The sequence below is a fragment of the Hyla sarda genome, chromosome 11, assembly GCF_029499605.1.
Source record: "Hyla sarda isolate aHylSar1 chromosome 11, aHylSar1.hap1, whole genome shotgun sequence".
NCBI lineage: Eukaryota > Metazoa > Chordata > Amphibia > Anura > Hylidae > Hyla > Hyla sarda.
The window spans coordinates 4,741,881-4,749,830 of NC_079199.1; the positions used below are offsets into that span (position 1 = coordinate 4,741,881).

Below are 7,950 nucleotides of genomic sequence, written 5' to 3' on the forward strand. Positions count from 1 at the left end.
GGTTTAACCTCGGCCACTTCAATGTAGAACACGTGAATCTCTTAGGAGCATCGTTACATCACGGCTCCGCCCCTCGTGATGTCACAGCCCGCCCCGTCAACACAAGTCTATGGGAGGGGGCGTGGCGGTCGTCACGCCCCCTGCCATAGACTTGCATTAAGGGGACGGGCCGTGATGTCATGAGGGGCGGAGCCATGACGTCACGCTGCTCCGTCCCCTGTATCGCCCGTCATTACGCACAGAGCGAACTCGCCCGGTGCAGTAATGATGGCGGGGTCCCCAGCAGCTGGACCGTGGTGATCTGACATCTTATCCCCTATCCTTTGGATAGGGGATAAGATGCCAGGGGCGGAGTACCCCTTTAAACTGAAAGTTAAACAGATTTGTAAATTAAAACATCTTAATCCGTCCAGTACTTATCAGCTGCTGTATGCTACAGAGGAAGTTATTTTCTTTTTGAATTTCCTTTCTGTCTGACCACAGTGCTCTCTGCTGACACCTCTTTTTGCTATGGGGATTTGCTCCTACTCTGGACAGTTCCTGATATGGACAGAGGTGCCAGCAGAGAGCACTGTGGTAAGGCAGAAAGGAAATTCAAAAAGAAAAGAACTTCCTGTGGAGCATACTGCAGCTGATAAGTACTGGAAGGATTACGATTTTTAAATAAAAATCTGTAACTTTCTGGCACCAGTTGATTTAAAAAAAATAAAATAAAAAAATGTTTTCCAGCAGAGTACCCCTTTAAGCATCTACGTTGGGTGCTTTTCTAATACACATGCTAAACACAGGGGCAAAATGTAATGGTCCTTCCCTGCGCTGATACACTGTAACAAAACTAAACTGTCACAATCACAAACTGTTATTATAGGATGTGTTTAGCTCACAGAGCATTGTCCAGACCAGATTAGGTCAGGTCAATTTGTTGATAAGCATCTGGATAAAAGTTCCCATTCACTTACAACAGTGTTTCCCAACCAGGGTGCCTCCAGCTGTTGTAAAACTACAACTCCTAGCATGCTGGGAGTTGTTGTGTTGCAACAGCTTAAAGCACCTTGGTTGGGAAACACAGACGTACAGCAAGCAGAGAGGTTGACAAACTAAAAGAAACATAAGAAACGTGAAGAACACTCCCATATAAACCTGGGCTCAGCACACAGCCTCACTATCCTGCCTGCCGTGCCCTGTGTGCCTATAGGTTCATAGTTCTTTATTGGATGACATTGTACTTTGGTGTTTCCAGCGTGCCAGGGGTTAATCATTACCCTACTGTACACAGACACGCTCTCTCTCTATCCTGACCTGTTGCTGAGGAGTGCAATAAACAAATGCAGCGCTGCATGTAGCAAGTTTATACTTTTGTATTTCTGTTGCCGTGGGAAACAGACAATAAACTCTCCTAGATACAACTGTATCCAAATGCAGCAACATGGCGGATCAGAAGCAGAAATGCCCCCATAATCTGTGGCATAGACCACCCGCTACCTGTGTGCCTTCCACTCCACTCCTATGGGGAGCAGCATACAGTATTGTTTCCCAATGTCACAGTACAGGGATAATACACACAGTGACGTCACAGTACAGGGATAATACACACAGTGACGTCACAGTACAGGGATAATACACACAGTGACGTCACAGTACAGGGATAATACACACAGTGACGTCACAGTACAGGGATAATACACACAGTGACGTCACAGTACAGGGATAATACACACAGTGACGTCACAGTAAAGGGATAATACACACAGTGACGTCACAGTACAGGGATAATACACACAGTGACGTCACAGTACAGGGATAATACACACAGTGACGTCACAGTACAGGGATAATACACACAGTGATGTCACAGTACAGGGATAATACACACAGTGATGTCACAGTACAGGGATAATACACAGTGATGTCACAGTACAGGGATAATACACACAGTGATGTCACAGTACAGGGATAATACACACAGTGATGTCACAGTACAGGGATAATACACACAGTGATGTCACAGTACAGGGATAATACACAGTGATGTCACAGTACAGGGATAATACACAGTGATGTCACAGTACAGGGATAATACACAGTGATGTCACAGTACAGGGATAATACACAGTGATGTCACAGTACAGGGATAATACACACAGTGATGTCACAGTACAGGGATAATACACAGTGATGTCACAGTACAGGGATAATACACAGTGATGTCACAGTACAGGGATAATACACAGTGATGTCACAGTACAGGAATAATACACACAGAGACGTCACAGTACAGGGATAATACACAGTGATGTCACAGTACAGGGATAATACACAGTGATGTCACAGTACAGGGATAAATACCAACAAACATGTTCCTGTGAATCTGGATAATAAATGTAAGAATGTCACACGCAGGTTCAGTATAATGCACCAGAATGTGAATTCTCTCCTCAGTGTCTTTGGGAGTGGACATCAGCTGACATCCCCGGGCGGGTGCTGGGTGCCCGCTGTGGTCAGTAGGTGATTGGGGTCTCACTGGGTATTGCTGTGTAATCACAGAATTGTTACAAAGGTTATTTCAGTGGTTACGGCCACACACTAAGCCGCGCGGAACAGTGTGTGTATTGTGCGCGGTGTGTAACAATGCTGTCATTCAGGAGCTCACCCCCAATCCTTCAGGAACACAAAGTCCCATCCGCTACAACACACAATCCCGCACTTGTGTCTGCACATCCCATACTGAGCCCACCGCCAGATCACAGCCCCAATTATACCCATATATTCTTACTACAGACTCCTAAACCAACAGCGTGAATGACAAGATCACCTGATCATCTACTCAAAACATGTATTGTGTATAGATAAGATCACAAACTAAAGGAAAGGTCTCCTATTGTTTCTGATCCCCCAAATCATCTTAAATTGGGCAAAATAGAAAGAAATCAGAGATTGATAGAACATGGGATGAAATTCATATTTCAGCCCTCTGTACTGACTATTGCTACCACTAGAGGGCAGTCCGGCTTAATGTGTGGTGGATGCTGAGGGTCATAATACAGGATGTAACTCAGGATCAGTACAGGATAAGTAATGTATGTACACAGTGACCCCACCAGCAGAATAGTGAGTACAGCTCTGGAGTATAATACAGGATATAACTCAGGATCAGTACAGGATAAGTAATGTAATGTATATACACAGTGACCTCACCAGCAGAATAGTGAGTACAGCTCTGGAGTATAATACAGGATATAACTCAGGATCAGTACAGGATAAGTAATGTAATGTATGTACACAGTGACCCCACCAGCAGAATAGTGAGTGCAGCTCTGGAGTATAATACAGGATATAACTCAGGATCAGTACAGGATCAGTAATGTAATGTATGTACACAGCGACCTCACCAGCAGAATAGTGAGTACAGCTCTGGAGTATAATACAGGATATAACTCAGGATCAGTACAGGATAAGTAATGTAATGTATGTACACAGTGACCTCACCAGCAGAATAGTGAGTACAGCTCTGGAGTATAATACAGGATATAACTCAGGATCAGTACAGGATAAGTAATGTAATGTATGTACACAGTGACCTCACCAGCAGAATAGTGAGTACAGCTCTGGGGTATAATACAGGATATAACTCAGGATCAGTACAGGATAAGTAATGTAATGTATGTACACAGTGACCTCACCAGCAGAATAGTGAGTGCAGCTCTGGTGTATGATACAGGATATAACTCAGGATCAGTACAGGATAAGTAATGTAATGTATGTACACAGTGACCTCACCAGCAGAATAGTGAGTACAGCTCTGGAGTATAATACAGGATATAACTCAGGATCAGTACAGGATAAGTAATGTAATGTATGTACACAGTGACCTCACCAGCAGAATAGTGAGTGCAGCTCTGGTGTATGATACAGGATATAACTCAGGATCAGTACATGATAAGTAATGTATGTACAAAGTGACCTCACCAGCAGAATAGTGAGTGCAGCTCTGGTGTATAATACAGGATGTAATTTACAAATATGTTTAATTTTCTGCCACCAGTTGATTTAAAAGAAAAAAGGTTTTCAGCGGAGTACCCCTTTAATGACCATGGACGTATATTTACCTTCCGTGGCCGGCTCCCACCATATAACGCGGGGTCACGCGTGTCACATCAGGTCGGTCCCGGCATGTAACTGAGAAAGGGAGAAAGAAAAAAAGACCACACGAGGCGCCTAGTGCATTATCCCAGATGATCAGGTGGATTGAACAGATAGTAGTGTGCTCACCTGGAGCGCAAAATCAATGCGCATATAATCCATCGTAGTGGGTAAAGATGACCTGTAGCTTCCCGGAGGTGCTGCGGAGCCGTGGGGTAGTGGATAAGGGCCGTGGTCCATCCACAAATGTTAAAGCTGAGAGACAGTAGAAAAGACCCCCCTCTAGGTGCAAGCTACTCCGGATTGAATCAGTCGAGAGGATGTATTTCAAATTAAAGGACAACTGTAGTGGTACATTTTTACATATGCCCGGGCCTCAAAAATAAACAAAATAAACTCATACATACCTTCCTACGAGCCCCCACTGGTCCGGCACAGGCCTCATGGTCCGGCAGTGCTGACGTCATTCCACTTCCTGGGGACGCTGCAGAGCCATCGGCGTATCCCCGGCCGTAGCGATGTCCCGCCCCGGCTGGTGATAGGCTGAACCCACTGTTACGTAAGGAGCTCTGGCCGGCTTCTTACATGACAGTGGGCTCAGCCTATCATCAACCGGGGCGGGACATCGCTACGGCCGGGGATACGCCGATGGCTCTGCAGCGTCCCCGTCCCCAGGAAGTGGAATGACATCATCACTGCCGGACCGTGAGGCCTGTGCCGGACCAATGGGGGCTCGTAGGAAGGTATGTATAAGTTTATTTTTGAGGCCTGGGCACGGGCATATAGAAAAGTGTACCACTACAGTTGTCCTTTAAGTATTTTTTATTTCATGAACCAATGACGCGTTTCAGGTATATACCCTTCCTCAGATTAGTACCAATCTAAGGAAGGGTGTATACCCGAAACGCATCATTGGTTAATAAAATAAAAAATACTTAATTTTAAATACATCATCTCGCCTGATTCAATCCGGAGTAGCTTGCGCCTAGAGGGGGTCTTTTCTACTGTCTCTCAGCTTTGGCATGTAACTGAAGCCGGGACCAGGAACTAATAGCGCTCGTCAGTGATCTTGGTGCCGCTCGCTATTAACCCTTTAGACGCGGCATTTGAAGTTGAACGCCGCATCGAAAATCAAAGTAAAAGCTTCCCGGCTGCTCAGTGGGGCTGATCGGGACCACCGCAGTGAAAATGCGGTGTCCCGATCAGTTAGGACGCGAGCGGAGGTCCTCTTACCTTCCTCCGATGTGTCCAATTGGCCTTAGATTCAGGCTTGAGCAATCGAGCGCCGATGGCTTTGCAGTAGACAGTGCTGGCAATCAGTGTGAGCAGTGTTATAGGTCCCTGAGGGGGATATAACATTGCAAAGAAAAAAAAAAGTGTAGAAAAAAGTTAATAAATGTGATTTAACCCTTTCCCTAATAAAAGACCAAATCACCCCCCTTTTCCCATTAAAAAAAACAAAACCATGTAAATAAAAATAAACATAAACGTGTGGTATCGCCACGTGCGTAAATGTCCGAACTATAAAAAAAAAATCATTAATTAAAGCGCAGGGTCAATGGCGTACGCGCAAAAAAATTCCAAAGTCCGAAATAGCGTATTTTTGGTCACTTTTTAGATCATAAAAAGCGATCAAAAGCTCTGATCAATACAAAAATAGTACCGATAAAAACTTCAGATCACGGCGCAAAAAATGAGCCCTCATACCAGCTCCGTACTCAAAAAAATTTTAAGTTATAGGGGTCAGAAGATGACAATTTTAAACGTATACATTTTTCTGCATGTAGTTATGATTTTTTTCCACAAGTACGACAAAATCAAACCTATCTTAATGGAATTACCAAAAAATGTACTGCGCAGAAATGGAAGCCCCAAAAGTTACAAAATGGCGTTTTTCTTCAATTTCGTCGCACAATAATTTTTTTTTTCCATTTCGCTGTAGATTTTTGGGTAAAATGACTGATGTCTTTACAAAGTAGAATTGGTGGCGCAAAAAATAAGCATCATATGGATGTTTAGGTGCAAAATTGAAAGGGTTATAATTTTTAAAAGGTCAGGAGGAAAAAATGAAAGTGCAAAAACGGAAAAACCTGTGGTCCTTAAGGGGTTAAATTGTAAAATACTCGGTAGAGACGATTAATACATTTACAATATAACGTAGTGAGGATGGGGGAGGAGTCACGTGTCTACAGTAAATGTACGAATGAAGACAGTCAGTCGTATTTAATTGCTGATGAAACAATTGATGTCAGGATTCCTTTGTTACAATGTCTTCCCTCTGGAGAGTCATGTGACGGGTGAGGTGTCATCTGTATCTGCCAATGAAACAGAATCTTCATTAATCTTATCCAGGTTGTCATCACGGTTTGGCTGAGGTGAGGGGACATCATGGTCCTTACGTTATGGTTCCTACACCTGAAGGTCTTTACCTCATGATCCTCACACCTGTAGGTCCTTACGTCATGGTCTTTACCCCTTTAGGTCCTTACGTCATGGTCCTTACCCCTTTAGGTCCTTACGTCATGGTCTTTACCCCTTTAGGTCCTTACGTCATGGTCTTTACTAGAGATGAGCGAACTTACAGTAAATTCGATTCGTCACAAACTTCTCGGCTCAGCAGTTGATGCCTTTTCCTGCATAAATTAGTTCAGCTTTCCGGTGCTCCCATGGGCTGGAAAAGGTGGATACATTCCTAGGAAAGAGTCTCCTAGGACTGTATCCACCTTTTCCAGCCCACAGGAGCACCTGAAAGCTGAACTAATTTATGCAGGAAAAGTCAGCAATCGCCGAGCGGAGAAGTTCGTGACGAATAAAATTTACTGTAAGTTGGCTCATCTCTAGTCTTTACCCCTTTAGGTCCTCACGTCATGGTCTTTACCCCTGTAGGTCCTTACCCCTGTAGGTCTTTATGCCATGGTCCTTACCTTGGACTAAATCTACAGTTCAAAGTGATTGTCAGTCGTTCCTTATAAGCAGATGCAGCTGTCAACCACTAACTCACCTAAAATTTAGGGGCTTTGCATCACTTTCTTTAGTCACCAGTTTACACGTTTCTCAGTTGTATTAGTCACCAGTGTACAATCTCTTCAGTTGTGTCAGTATCTAGCTATCACTTTTTTCAATTGTCACTGACTAGTATACAATCTCCTCAGCTGTATCAGTCACTCGTCTACACTTTCCTCAGTTGTGTCAGTCAGTAGTTTGCACGGTTGTGTCACTAGTGATCTCTCTGTTATGTCAGTCAGTAGTTTGCACAGTTGTGTCACTAGTGATCTCTCAGTTGTGTCAGTCAGTAGTTTGCACAGTTGTGTCACTAGTGATCTCTCAGTTGTGTCAGTCAGCAGTTTGCACAGTTGTGTCACTAGTGATCTCTCAGTTGTGTCAGTCAGTAGTTTGCACGATTGTGTCACTAGTGATCTCTCAGTTGTGTCAGTCAGTAGTTTGCATGGTTGTGTCAGTAGTGATCTCTCTCAGTTGTGTCAGTCAGTAGTTTGCACAGTTGTGTCACTAGTGATCTCTCTCAGTTATGTCAGTCAGTAGTTTGCACGGCTGTGTCACTAGTGATCTCTCTCAGTTGTGTCAGTAGTTTGCACAGTTGTGTCACTAGTGATCTCTGTTGTGTCAGTCAGTAGTTTGCACGGTTGTGTCAGTAGTGATCTCTCTCAGTTGTGTCAGTAAGTAGTTTGCACAGTTGTGTCACTAGTGATCTCTCTCAGTTGTGTCAGCCAGTAGTTTGCACGGTTGTGTCACTAGTGATCTCTCTCAGTTGTGTCAGTCAGTAGTTTGCACAGTTGTGTCACTAGTGATCTC

The 7,950-nt window shown here is 44.1% G+C and overlaps 1 protein-coding gene across 2 annotated transcripts in view; it reads right to left on the reverse strand.

The window, feature by feature from the left end:
- The window catches only part of NRDE2 (NRDE-2, necessary for RNA interference, domain containing), a 34,319-nt gene extending 26,893 nt beyond the window's left edge, over positions 1-7,426 (reverse strand). Inside the window, exons 1-2 of one of the 2 annotated variants that reach the window (XM_056546129.1) lie at positions 7,142-7,426; positions 4,107-4,176 (exon numbers count right to left, since the gene is read on the reverse strand). The gene's annotated coding sequence lies outside the window, so the exon portion shown is untranslated. Of the gene's footprint in view, positions 1-4,106; positions 4,177-4,269; positions 4,457-7,141 lie in introns of those variants that run through there. The other variant, XM_056546128.1, reaches the window with a different exon arrangement.
- Between the last annotated feature and the right edge of the window lie 524 nt (positions 7,427-7,950).